Source organism: Symphalangus syndactylus, chromosome 12 (assembly GCF_028878055.3).
Source record: "Symphalangus syndactylus isolate Jambi chromosome 12, NHGRI_mSymSyn1-v2.1_pri, whole genome shotgun sequence".
Classification (NCBI taxonomy): Eukaryota; Metazoa; Chordata; class Mammalia; order Primates; family Hylobatidae; genus Symphalangus; species Symphalangus syndactylus.
In genome coordinates this window covers 134557977-134572214 of record NC_072441.2, presented here as the reverse complement: position 1 = coordinate 134572214, position 14238 = coordinate 134557977, and the positions used below count along the sequence as shown (strand labels likewise).

The following is a 14238-nucleotide window of genomic DNA, read 5'->3' as shown; positions in this document are numbered from 1 at the left end:
ATTGAATTCTTGTGCTGAATATTCTTATAACAGTCTTTGTGTGCACTTGAGATTCATGGAAGTCCTTCAATTGCTAGGTCATGACCTGAGTATAAGTTTAACGTTAGTATAAATTGCAAGTCTTCTAGAATGCTTTTTTCACCAGCGATGACAGCTGAAGTAGCACCAAATTCTTGTAAGCATTTGGTGTACTAACTTTGATAAATGTAGCTATGCTCTCAGACCAGTCTGGCCAACATGGCAAAACCCTGTGTCTACTCAAAATACAAAAATTAGCCTGGCATGGTGGCATGCACCTGTAGTCCCAGCTACTCAGGAGGGGGAGGTTGCAGTGAGTCAAGGTCGCACCATTGCTCTCTAGCTTGGGTGACAGAATGAGACCCTGTCTCAGAAAAAAAAAAAAAAAAAAGCCATACACTGGTGAGTGGTTAGTGCTATCTAAGTGTGGAATTAATTTGTACTTGCCTCATGAGCAATCCTATGAAGCATATTTTCTTATGGTTTCCGGCATATAAGAAATTCTCCTTTGAAAAGGCCTATTCGAATATTTTGCCCGATTCTATTTGGCTTAGCTCTATATTACTGATTTACAAAATTTCTCTTACATATTCAGGAATTGAGTCATTTTCTAAATAAATATATTGGAAATGACTTTTCCCCGTCAGTGACTCAACTGACAACTGAAAGCTGTCAACTGAAAAATCACACAATTTATAAATTTAGAAAGGAGATTTTATTTTTTATAAATGGTTACAGCCTGCAAGGTGGCCATTCCAACAGACTGGGAGGCACATCCTCCTGCTGAAACCCGAAAAGTAGGTTTCCAGGGAGGGGAGGGGGGAACAAGGATTTATGTTGATCTGGTGGGCCACATATACATATTCAACAGGGAATAGCGGGAGCTCTGAATATTCGTGAAGGGATCCTGCTGCATGCATGCTGAGTAAACATGCCTGTTACATGCAACCCATGTTCACTTTGGGGTGCAGACAACATTTAAATACATTATAATTAGGTCCTATGCTTCAAAAGGTGAAGCAGGGACACAAAGGCAATCAAGTGCACAGCCTCTGTAAAACTATCCAGAACCAGTCCACAGCCAGTGATCTCTTATCAAGCGAAAGTTACTGCAATCAGTCTCTTGTCCAATCAAAGCTGTAGTTATGGCTTGTGTAGGGAGGGCTCAGTCAGTTTATGGTAATGGGTGAGCTGCAGGTGCTTCAGCATTGCTTCTCTCAAGGCCAGTGCTTGTTTAGCTAGAGAAAAAAAAGGAAGAAGAAAAAATCCTGTGGCAGTTAGAACATAGTTTATTCTTTAAGTTGAGGGGTGCATGACTTAACCTCGCCTGGCATGGCCTTAGGTCTTGTTTATAATATGGTATCTTACTACTGTAAGGAGTCTGTTCTGTCAGTCTTGTGATCTCTGTTTTAACAATAATTCTGGTCAGTTGTGTCTACACCACAAAAGGGAGAGAGTATAAGGAGAGGTGTCTGAGCTTCCAAATACTGGGCAGGAACTCAGTATTTAAGACTTCTCTGGGGTCTCCTTGGCCAAGAAGCCGTCTGTCCAGCTAGTTGGGTGGCTTCAGATTTTAATTTTAGTTCTCAAAGCATTTAATTTGATGAAATTTTGCCATATTTTTTCTTTATTTTTAAAGCCGGTTATGTTCTATAAAAATCTTTCTACTCAGGATAGTGAATGTTTTCTCTTAATTTTATCTCTCCATGAGTTCCAGAGTTTCAGTTTTCATTTTTAAGTTGATGACATCTAAAATTCTACTGCTAACAAAAACATTCTTGGGGGTGACCAAGGACAACTCCAAAAATCTTCCATAAATGGAAGTAAGACTTACTCCTTAAAGAACTTACTGGAATCCTCAGCTGCAGGGCACAGTGCCTTTAGTGCACCTCTGCTCTTACGACTATTCAGAAATTGTCTTTGTGAACCCATCAGGCTGTTTCAAAATCAGCAACGTAGGGCTTGCTTGCAACATGCAGTTATGCAGCAGCTGTTTTTGGATCTGGTGAGTGCCTGCATGCATACTTCCCGGGAATTTTCTAAATTTGAATTCTCATGGTATTTCAAGTGGCTTAGTTGTCTCTTTCATTTGCCTACTGCCACACACATACCACCAAATCCTGCACTCCAAGCTTCTCCTTCTGCACCCTGAACTCCCAACCTCCAGTTAGACAATCCACATCTTCCCACACCTGCCTCAGGCTCCATCGGGCCACTGTGCCTCCCGCAGCAACCAGGCCAGGGGGAATCTGGATTCCTATTACACTTCTGAGAAAGGTGATCAGGGGGCGTGGAGGATGTGGGTGGGAGGGGGCGAGGTTGAGGGCAGGAGTACACTGTGGTCTTCTACCTCACTGGCCCAGGTGCTGCTCTCCCTCCGGTTGTCTGCTTTCAGCCCTGCATGGGAAATCAGGTCTGCGCCCTGATCTTCCTGACTCTCATTTTGTGAGGAACCTGAACAGATGAGCCATTGCTCTTGTCCCACACGTTCTGTCCAAAAGGTGCCCTCCTGTCTGCTTGCTCGGGGGCCTGCCCTCTGAGCTCTGACACTCAGGCTGGGATGCCGCCCAGTACAGAGGCTCTGCAGCCCTGCAGGGGTCTTACTGTTCCACACCAGCAGGATAAAGGCCACAGGGCATGCTCTGGTGGAAAAGCATTCAGAGGCGTGGGCTGAAGGCCTCTCTTTCCACAGTCCCTTTGAAGACCCCATGGAAGTAGGCACCACTTTGAGGAACAAGGTGGCCCAAGGCCTGGCTTCACACGCAGGCTCTTGGGTCCCAGCGGGTCCTCTCTGTGCCTGGTGTAGCCAACTGCTTCATGCATCTTACCCAGTTCCTTCTCCTCCACCACCCAAGCTCCTCCTTGACCCCCTTGCTCGGCTGTCCTCAGGACAGCAAGATCCCCAGCCCTTGGAAAAGCCCCATCTCCAGTGCTTGGGGAGGGAGTTGGGTTCAGGTCATCTAACCACAGAAGAACAGAAAACCTGAGGCAGGAGGAAATCCCTTCCCTTGCTGGGTCTCTTGGCACAGCCCATCCAGCGGTCTGGGTCAGGGTCCAGGTATCCTCTACCCTCCTATAGGACCTGGATTTTTAGGCCCCCGAGGTTGCTCGACGTGGAGTCTTTCCCACTGTTCATCTGGGAACTGAAGGAATATCCCATGGGGCCCTCTCTTACTCATTAGAGACACCCAGAAAATACTCCAGCAGAAACTGGGTGCAGTGTACCAGACCACTATAATTATAATTGCAGGGTGTGGAGGTCAGATACGTTTCGTGACTATTTTCTCTCTGTCTGTGGCTTGCTTGCCTTTTCACTTTCTTAGTGGTATCTTTTGATGAGAAAGTGTGGCTAATGTTGATGAAGTCTAATCATGTCTTTCTTAGATATATATTTTTTCTGTGTCCTGCTTGTTGGTAGGTTAATCTTTGCCTACCAACAAGTCACAAAGTATCCTTGAAATGCTTTATATCTTTAACTTTTAAGTTTTGGTGTATAATGCACCTGAAATTGCTTTTGTGTGTAGTGTGAGGGAGAATAACATTGTTGGTCTCCCCACATCCATATAAAAGTCCATTAATTGAAATGATTTATTTTCTTTTATTGAACTGCTTTTATTGAAAACCCATTTATTGACCACATAGCTGTGGATCAGTTTCAAGTCTCTTAACTCAGTCTGTTTATCTATTTGCCACTCCTGATGCCTTGTCCATAATAGCTTATAGTAAGCCTTAAAGTCAGATAGTACAAGTCCTTGTTCTTTTTTACACATTGCAATAAGTTTTGAAATAGGTAATAACTCATAAAACCATCACACACATCAGGATATGCTGTCACTTCATTCCTTTCTGATATGGTTTGGCCGTGCCCTCACCCAAATCTCAACTTGAATTGTATCTCCCAGAATTCCCATGTGTTGTGGGAGGGACCTAGGAGGAGGTAACTGAATCATGGGGGTGGGTCTTTCCTGTGCTATTCTCCTGGTAGTGAATAAGTCTCACTATCTGATGGGTTTATCAGGGGTTTCTGCTTTTGCTTCTTCCTCATTTTCTCTTGCTGCTGCCATGTAAGAAGTGCCTTTTGCCTCCTGCCATGATTCTGAGGCCTCCCCAGTCATATGGAAATGTAAGTCCAATTAAACCTCTTTTTCATCCCGGATTCTGTTATGCCAGCAGCGTGAAAATGGACTAATACACTCATTTCTGAGTGGGACACATGTTCTCACTCACAAATGCTGGTTGCTGACTTGTGACGGAAGATTCTCTATTGTACCCTCTGGGGACGATACATCTCCAGTTGTCTGCGGGGAGGATGAACATGCAAAAAATCCACAACACTCAGCACAGAGTCTGGATTTAGTCCCTTTAGTCTGAATGGGACTAATGCCCTCAAAAAGGACCCCGGGCAGCTCTCGCCCTCTTTCTGCCCCCAGAGGATACAATGAGAAGGTGGCAGTCTGCGATCAGAACAAAAGGCCCTCACCATAACCCTACCATGTCACCATGTTGGTACCTTGATCTCTGACTTCCAACCTCCGGAACTGTGAGAAATCAATTTCTGCTGTGAATCAGCCACCCAGTTTATGGTACATCGTTATAGAAGCCCGAACTAAGACAGAGATGGAGTCCCATGGAGGGGCTCTAATTTGCTAAGCTGGTCATCAGGCGGCATGTTGCAAGTTAGAAACAGGAAAAGCTGACATTTTGTGTATATGAAAGAAGACAGTGGACAGGCCCATTGTGTCGGCTTTGTCCGCCTTGGCAAACTGGAGGCGGAAACTCGATTCACCATCGCCAGCCACGGGAGGACTGGGAGGACATCCAGAGGAGGTTAGGTCGACTTCATGGTAACTTTAGATCCTGAAACCTCCCAGGCTTTTTCTTGTCTTCCCTTTGATCTCTTTTCCGCCTACCCAACCGGACAGGACTCGCCGCCTTTCTTTCCCGGCAGAAAGGGGTCCGCTGCGGACAGGACCAAAGTGAGCAGCTGGTTTCCCCTACGTGTCCTTCCGGGACTGGGCGTCTCGGGAGCTCAGGCTGACCCGAGACCTAACTCCCGGCGAGTGGGACCAGCAGGAGCCTGGAAGAGCGCGCGCACCGGGGTGGAGGCTGGGCGCCGGGGTCCAGAACCGCAGTCAAACCCTCTTCTTCCCCGGGCACCACGCACCTACCCCCGGGGTTGCGGAAGGAAGTGGCCCATAAAGCTTCTCTGCAACCGAAAGATGCCTGAAGCTCCAGGAGGGCCGAGAGGAGCCTCGTGAGCGAACCCAGCCCTCTGCCTGGCTGGCGCTGGTCAACAGGCTCGGAAGAGGCCGATTTGGAGGACAGAACGGAAGAAAAGACCTAAAGGTTTCGAATCTCTTGATGTGGAGATGTTAAAAGCCTCGAATCGTATGGTCCGACTGTGCGGGGGAGCGAGGGGGTCTCAAGCTGGATCGACCCCTGAGCCTTCATCTGGAGAGTCCTCTGCACAAGCTCAGAGAGCAGGACAACGCGCATCAGTGGTTCTCAAGAGGGGGCAACTTCGCCCTTACACGCCTCTCCTATCCCCGCTAGGACACTAGGTCACGACTGGGGGAAGCGGGGAGGGAGAATGTTAACCCCCTGGCATCTATCTAGTCAGCGGAGGCGACGGAGGCTGCTAAACACCTTACAATCCACCGGAGGGCCCCTCCCCTACCCCGAAGTAGCCATTCCGCAGAGATGGAGAAACTCGCGTGTAGCTCAATAACCACGCACTTAGCCGATGGGAAATCACCAGTTGATGACCAGTTGGCTCTTGGATCTGAGGAAAGAACACCAGCGTCAGAAGGAACTCTGGAAGTTTTGCCCGGAGCAAAAGGAAGGGTGGCATTGCCATCGCCTAAGATGGGAAAATGGCAGGTGTCACAGGTTGCAGGGGAAGGTCGGAGACCAGTTGAGGGCCCCGGAGCCTTCCTGGAAGGAGTTTCGCATCCAGCCTGTCTCGGTTTCCGCATCCGTCTGATTCCTTATGATGTTGAGGGTGCCGGCGTCTGGGTCCTTTATGATGCAGAGGGTGCCCCCGTCTCACCCCGGGCGCCTCCCCGCTCCCGCCTCCTCCTGGCAACCTGGTGCGCGGCTCCGGTCCTGGCGACCCACGACCGGCTGGTCACTTGCTGCCGCCTGCCAAAGGCGCATCTGTAGTTCAGTGGTGAGCTGCGGCCGGGTCGCTGCAACTCGCTCTGGGACTCAGGACTGGTGGCCTCGGTGTCCCTCGCGGAGCCCTCGGCGTGTCGCCTGCAGGCTCTTTTTTTGAAGAAAGCAGGGAGGGAATGGCTTTGTGAGAGACTTCAGGAGAAAAGAGCGACCCTCACAAAGCCCAAGTCCTCCCAGAGCACAAGGAAACTGTCGCTTCAGACTGAAGAAGGAAGAGAAGGATCCTGGTCTCGTGTCCCTGGTGGTCTAGTGGCTAGGATTCGGCGCTTTCACCGCCGCGGCCCGGGTTCGATTCCCGGTCAGGGAATTGTTTTGCACTGGCCGCCCTCCCGCAGGACTCTTCCTTCACTACGCTGTCAGCCGGCCTGCTCCAAGGGCCAGAGGCAGAACAGTCTCCGCAGCGAGGGGCAAACCCGGGCGAAGGAGGGCAAATCCTGGTGGACCACCTCTCAGGACACACCGCTCCTATTTATCTCCGTGTCCATCATCCGTGGAAGCGGCTTTAGAGAGTGACTGAGCGTCTCGCGCAGGTGTACACAGCTGTGCAGAGATGCCAGCCCCGTAGAGCTGCACCCAATAGGCCCACCCTCTTTGACGTCGCCGCTCCAGAGGCGCCTATCGAATAACTATAGGCTATTCTGAGTTATTCAGAATAATAACTGAGCTGCGAATAACTAAGAGAGAGGCCAAGCCAAGTCGTGGCCTTTGTGCCAGCCCCGGACACGGGCACCAGCCAGTCAGCGGAGCCTCCTCACCTCCGTTGGCAGCTAACGCTCTCGTCAGGCCTTCGGAAGAGGCGACCGGAGGCGATGCCCGCGAATTTGCTAGGGGGGTGAGCGGTGGGTGAGGTCCTCGAGGGCGGTCCGCTTTGCTGATTGAGCGGTAGAGGGAGGCGATGTTCGCTGACCCAACAAGGACAGCAGGTGGAGTAGGCACAGATGGAAAACTGCTGCCGGTACCCTAAGCAGAAGGCAGGTGTGAAAATCAGCACTGGGACGTGGAAGCGATGGTACCACAGTCAAATCCCACGATGTCTACACTCTACCAAGCACTTGCGCACGCTTCCCCTTTTCCATTCAGTACTCCCAAGAGGGGTTCGGAAGAACCCCGCGTGCACTGTAAGCTCAGGGGACAGCGTGAGCCAGGGAGGTGAAGGGCAGACTGGGCAGAGGCGGCGGGCAGAACCGCGGGGGTGAGAGGGCGCGGTGGCTGCGGGGCAGGAGCCGCTTCTGAGAGGTGGCCTGGGTTGTCTTGTGGGGTGACTGTCGGTGGAATCTTTGGCGGAGAGTGGTTTGGAAGAATGGCGAGGGGGGCGGTTGGGAGGGTGGTGACCCTGAGCGACCGGCCAGGGCGAGGAGGCTGTGCTGTCCCTGCAGGGCATGTGCACATTTCCACTTACCTGGCAGGGGAGAGACCGTGGTCACGAAGGGGGTTCTCCCAGAGTGAAGCTTCTTCATGGCACTCTAGAGTTGCTGATCCCTGTGATTTCCTGAATGTGGGAAACGGTGTTTGTGCTGGAAGAGGGCTGCGCTCTTTACCTAACATAACGGGGTTCAAGACTGACATCGCCTCACGCCCACCCGAAAACGTTTACATGGCTTCCTTGTCTCTTTTTTTTTTTCTGTCCTGAAGTCGCCTCATCTTCACATCCCCATTTTTTCTTCCACACTCGAGAGTGTCTCTCTCTCTCTCTCATTAAAAGCTCCACCAAATATTTGAAGTATCTCAACCAGAAAGACTGCAATAAATACATTATTTCTTTCGTGGAAGCTACAGACCAGCTAGGTTGACAGTCGCTTGATATTTTCTGCTAAGCGGTGAGGCATAGAGCACTTCGAAGGTTTCTCTTTGGGCCGTTGTCTGTGTACTCTTGGGTTTCCTTCTTTTCTCCAGACAGTATGGCGCTGTGGGGCCAGCGGTAAACCCTTCTTTCCGGCTTTCTGGCTGCAGATAAAGGCTGCAGCTGGTGCAGGAATGAAAAGCAAACCAAAAGACACGTGGGTTCGCCCCAGTGGGTCCAAGATAGAATCTGACTGTACCAGGATTCGGATTAGAACAGAGGTTGCTGCAGGCACAACGCAGACTACTAACCACTAAAAAATCCCAACGTTTTGCTTCCCCACCCCTCTTTTATTTTTTTATATATTTTTTTGAGAGACAGAATTTCGCTTTGTCGCCCAAGCTGGAGGGCAGTGGCACGATCTCGGCTCACTGCTACCTCCGCCTCTCAGGTTCAAGCTATTCTCCTGCCTCAGCCTCCTGAGTAGCTGAGACTACAAGTGTGCGCCACCACGCCCAGCTAATTTTTGTATTTTTAGTAGAGAAGGGCTTTCACCATGTTGGCCCAGCTGGTCTCGAACTCCTGACTTCAAGTGAGTGATCCACCCACCTCGGCCTCGCAAAGTGCTGGGATTACAGGCGTGAGCCACCGCGCCTGGTACCCCGATTTTTTTTTATTAATGTAAAAACATTATGCGATTTTTACTTTTTTATTCTTGGGCAGCTACAGGTTCTTGTGATTTTCTTTCACATCTTCTCCCCGTTTCCCCTTCCCCATTCTGATACATGTCCTATCTTCTCTGCATCCAGCCGGTGCCCTCTGCACGGGCATCCTGGGTTGTCCCATTGTCTCGTCCTGGTCTCCCCTGCTTCTCCCTCCTCCTTTTCACATTTTTCCCTTTTGACTCCCCTGCCTCTTTCCCACTCCCGCCCCACCGACCCCATCTACTGAAGCTGAGTTGAGTGAGAGGAGAGCAAGCGGAGCAGATGATTGCCTGAAGGCAGCGCGAAAAAACAGAAAGAGCTACCATGAGAGCCGTCGGGGCGTTCAGCTTCCCTTGGGCCCTACTTGGCTCATGCTGGGGTCGCAGATCCAGGCATTTCCAGAGGCACTGGCTTCTGAAGCAGGCGAGGGTCAACGCAGGGTGAAGGCCATTCGGCCGCCCTTCTGGCTTCAAAGTCACGCAATGCACGCGTTTCTAACTTGCAACAACACCGTTAGTCGACTCAGCCTCTCCAGTTTTCCGAAGCTTTGTAGTCTGCACAGTCGTCCCGCAGAAAGCCAATGGCAACCCCTAGAGTTTAGCGATTGCTTAATCTATATGGAGATGAAAGCAACCAACCGAAGTTGTCTCTGTGGCGCAATCGGTTAGCGCGTTCAGCTGTTAACCGGAAGGTTGGTGGTTCCGAGCCCACCCAGGGACGAGATTTTAAATGTTGGTAGTTGTGGCCAGGTGCAGTGCCTCACGCCTATTAATCCCAACACTTTGAGAGGCTGACGTAGGGGAAGCCACCACTGAGCTCAAGATCAGTGAGATTCCCATCTCATTAAAAAAAAAAAAAATTGCAGTTGTTTCCCCTCAGGCCTATCACTGTATTTAAAAGTGGAAAACTATTCCCTTGTGTCTTGTGCATCCCATGAGGACATACAGCAGAAGGCCCCCCTCCGAGCCTCCTAGAAAATGAGATCTCTGCAGAACAAACTAGGTTGTATGTACGGGAAACTAAGTATTTGAAGAAACAAACTTCAAAAATTCTGCCTTGCTTTCAACAAAAATCAACACATCAGTCTGCCTTCAAGTGGTATCATACCTCTTCACATAACTCCTCTCCCTGCCTTTATGCTATTGTCTTGCATTTTACTTTACAAGTGTTATAAACCTTACAATCCATCTCTATTACTTTTGTTTCAAGAGTCAGATGTGTTTTTGCTTGTTTGTTTGTTTCTGTTTTTTTGTTGGTGGTGGTGGTGGTATTTTTAAGACGAGTCTCACTCTATCGGACAGGCTGGAGTGCAGTGGCACAGTCTTGGCTAACTGCAACGTCTGCTTTCCGGGTATGGGCGATTCTCCTCACTCAGACTCCTGAGTAGCAGAGATTACAGGCATGGGCCACCACATCTGACTAATTTTTGAATTTTTAGTAGAGAGGAAGGTTCACCATATTGGCCAGGCTGGTCTCGAACTCCTGACCTCAAGTGATCCTCGTTCCTCGGCCTCCCAAAGTGCTGGGATTACAGGCGTGAGCCATCGTGCCTGGCTAAACAGTCAGATGTTAAAATTATATATTTGCCTATGTAGATGTCATTTCTAGTGTCTTTTTTTTTTTTCATCCAGATTTTCATCTGGTGTCAGTTTCCTTCTGCCTGGCGGACTCCTTTATCTTGACTATTAGGTGTCTTAAACTTGCAGTATCATTCACTGATGCTCTGTTCATTAAAAAAGAAGAAACAAAATTGTTGGCCGGGCACGGTGGCTCACGCCTGTAATCCCAGCACTTTGGGAGGCCAAGGCGGGCGGATCATAAGGTCAGGAGATCGAGACCATCCTGGCTAACACGGTGAAACCCCGTCTCTACTTAAAATACAAAAAATTAGCCGGCTGTGGTGGCAGGTGCCTGTAGTCCCAGCTACTCAGAAGGCTTAGGCAGGAGAATGGTGTGAACCCAGGAGGCAGAGCTTGGAACCTGTCAAAAGTCATTCTTAGCCTTAAAAGAAAAGCCAGGGATATCCCTTGCCTCAGGATTCTCGAACTTAGAAAAACCTTTCGCCCTCTTTGTGGATGAATAACAAGGGACAGCTTTGGATATTCTAACTCAAAGGCTGAGGAATTACTTTGGACCAGTGGCTTATTTCTCTAAACAGCTAGACCAGGTGGCAGCTGGGTGACCAGGAAGCTTGAGATCTGTGGCTACCATCACTCTATTGTTAGAAGAAACCAGTAAGTTTACCTTGGGACAACAATTAGATGCCATACCACCCCACCCCCACCCCTTGCCACCCCATGAAAAACAGTACAGAGGGTCCTAGAGGCAAAAGTACACCAATGGCTAACAGGGGGCCAGTTACTTAAATATCAGACCCTTCTGCTTGATACCCCAGATGTTACCCTGAAAGTATGCTGATTTTTAAACCCTGCTACTCTGTTGCTGGACCTCACGTCTCAAGAAACAGATCCCTAACTCATTGACTCCTGTGTGGAAACCACGGAAGAGCTCTACTCTAGAAGGCCCAAACTTGAAGACAAGCCCTTGTCTAACCCCAATGTTGAGTGGTTTAGAGATGGAAATAGCTTTATTCATGAGGGAGGAAGAAAGGAAGTTTAGCCAGCAAGAAGTCATTGAGGCCAAGGGTTTACCTTCTCAGACTTCTGCTCAAAAAGCAGAATTAGCTGCTCTAATTAGGGCCTTCCACCTATGAAATGTCTTAAGGCTGGGAGCGGTGACTCGTGCCTGTAATCCCAGCACTTTGGGAGGCCGAGGTGGGTGGATCGCCTGAGGTTGGGAGTTCGAGAGTGGCCTGGCCAACATGGCGAAACCCCGTCTCTACTAAAAATACAAAAATTGGCTGGGTATGGTGGTGGGCGCCTGTAATCCCAGCTACTCAGGAGGCTGGGGCATGAGAATTGCTTGAACCTGCGAGGCAGAGTTTGCAGTGAGCTGAGATCATGCCACTGCACTCCAGCCTGGGCGACAGAGCAAGACTCCATTTCAAAAAAAGAAGAAAAAAAACAAAAACCTCAAGAGTCAATGTGTTGACTGGCTCTAAATACGGGTTCCTGGTGCTCCATGCTCATGCAGCCATAGGGAAGGAAAGGGGACTATCAAGAGCCAAGGGATCCCCCATTCAACTTTACTCAGATCTTAGAACTTTTCGATGCTGTCCAACTCCCAAAGAAATAACAATTATTCACCGCAGGGTACACCAGAAGGGAGACACTTTTATTATTAGAGGAAATTCTTTGGTGGAAAGAGCAGCTAAGGCCATAGCTGAGGAAACTCTGGTATTTCAAGCTGCTGCGCTACTACCAGGTACTCCACCTGTGTCAGTGACATCATACTATACCCCTAAGGAAATTAAAGGGACAGAGTAAAAGGTTTCCAGTGAGACCCCTCTGGATGGTTGCTAGAAAATAACAAACTCTATTCTTGAGGCTGAGAAATGGGAAATAATTAAACATTTTCATGATTCCTCACATTTGGGACAGGATTTTCCATTCAAATTAGTTTCCTAAATATTCTTGCAATAGGGACTGTTCCAAACTACAAAAAGGGCCACCACTCAGGAAGTCACCCCATGTCCCGATCCCTGCTTAAATCTGTACAACACCAAGGAACATACCATGGCGAAGACTGGCAGACAGACTTAACCCGGATGCCACCTTACAGGGGACTACAATATTTGCTAGTATTTAGAGACACTTTCACCAGGTGGATAGAAGCTTTCCCCACAAGGACAGGAGAAGTATTGGAAATGTCCAAATTCTTAAAGAAATCATTCCAAGATTTGGATTACCAAAAGGTTTGCAAGGTGACAACTGACCTCCCTTCACAGCTAAGGTGAGCCAGTGAGGTCACGCCTCAGCCTTAGGCATTACCTATCTTCACTCCTCATGGAGATCTCAGTCTTTGGATAACATAGAAAGCCAATCGTGACATTAGCAAAATTCTTTCAGGGAACCTCAGAGGCCTGAGTTTTTCTCCTACTCATAGCTCTTTTGCATGTGAGGATGGCTCCAAAAGGAACTTTAAATCTTAGTCCATTTGAAATGACTTATGGAAGGCCCTTTTTAACTTTAGACCTTCTGTTTGATGAAGAGACACATAGATTATCAACTTAGGCCAGGTTCAAAAGACCCTTCAAGCATATGGAAATGAAATGTATCCTCCTCCCATAAGGAAAAGGATTAACTCCCCCATTCAACCAGGAGACTTAGTCTTACTAAGAACTTAGAAAGAAGGATCCCCCAAGAATCAATTATAACCCAAATGGAAAGGGCCCCTATCAGGCATTATTAAGTACCCCCACTGCTGTTAAACTTCAAAGTTAATTTTTTTTTTTTTTTTGGAGATGGAGTCTTGCTCTGTCACCCAGGCTGGAGTGCAATGGCTCGATCTTGGCTCACTGCAACCTCCACCTTCTGGGTTCAAGCAATCCTCCTGCCTCAGCCTCCTGAGTAGCTGGGATTACAGGCATGTGCCACCATGCCTGGCTAAATTTTTCTGTATTTTTAGTAGAGACTAGGTTTCATCATGTTGGCCAGGCTGGTCTCAAACTCCTAACCTTGTGATCTGCCCCCCTCGGCCTCCCAAAGTGCTGGGATTACAGGCGTGAGCCACCGTACCCAGCCTCAAAGTCTCCTATGAGTCCTCACAGATGCCAGAGGAAGATGCCTGACCTACACTTGCAAACTACCAGAAGACTTAAAACTATTGTTTTGCAAATGCACAGAGAAGTATTAATAACATGATGCTGTGGATGAGCACGAAAGTGTTTCTCTTACTCCTAATTATAATGTTTTCTACCTTACCGCTTTGGCCTGCTGATGGAATTCAATAAAGGAATCTCTACCAGCAGACACTTGGTTTTCACTCTTCCTGGGACCTTTAACAGATATCTTGTTATTACTAATCTTTGGTCCGTGCTTGTTTAACCTCCTTGTAAAGTTTGTGTCTTCTAGATTACAATAATTCCATGTAAAGATGATGCTGGCCCACAAGACTTCCAACCCATCCCCTCTTCTGTCCCAGAAAATAAAGACATCTGGCCTTTGGGCTTTTTAGAACAGGTATCCAGAGATTTTACTTCTCCAAAGCTAGGCAGGGTCTATGCCCATAATATCAGCAGGAAGCAGTTACAGAAGATGAACCTCCACCTTTCTGCAAGCCCGTTAAGATTAAGAAGGGTATATAATCTCTGATGGGGAAATGAGGTACGAGAACAGCAGGACTTATTTTCCAGTCACAACCCCATTGAGCAGAGCAGGATCTGGTCAAAACAGGGTGCAGTGAAAAGCCTGCTGAAACCAGCAGATGATGATGTCCTCACTGCTTATGAGCATAAAGACGCTACCACTGGGACCAGGGCCAGTTTACAAATGTCATGGCAACACACCTTGGCAATGGCCTGGAAGTTACTTTATATGGTTCTGGAAACTCCCTGCCACTTTTCCAGAAAGTTCTGAATAACCTACCTCTTAACTGGCACGTAATTAAAAGTGGGTCTAAATACAACTAGCTAGCAGGCCACAGGCACCAACTCTGTGCACA

The 14238-nt window shown here is 48.6% G+C and overlaps 2 non-coding genes and 1 pseudogene across 2 annotated transcripts; 2 read left to right on the top strand and 1 right to left on the bottom strand.

Annotated features, from left to right (window-relative positions):
• Nucleotides 1–1255: 1255 nt before the first annotated feature.
• On the bottom strand, nt 1256–2742 carry LOC129469139 (FAM231A/C-like protein; annotated as a pseudogene).
• A 3685-nt stretch (nt 2743–6427) lies between these two features.
• Nucleotides 6428–6499, top strand: TRNAE-UUC (transfer RNA glutamic acid (anticodon UUC)). The gene has a single exon. It is a non-coding gene; the product is annotated as a tRNA-Glu (tRNA).
• A 2822-nt stretch (nt 6500–9321) lies between these two features.
• TRNAN-GUU (transfer RNA asparagine (anticodon GUU)) lies at nt 9322–9396 on the top strand. Its single transcript has one exon. It is a non-coding gene; the product is annotated as a tRNA-Asn (tRNA).
• The last annotated feature ends 4842 nt before the right edge of the window (nt 9397–14238 follow it).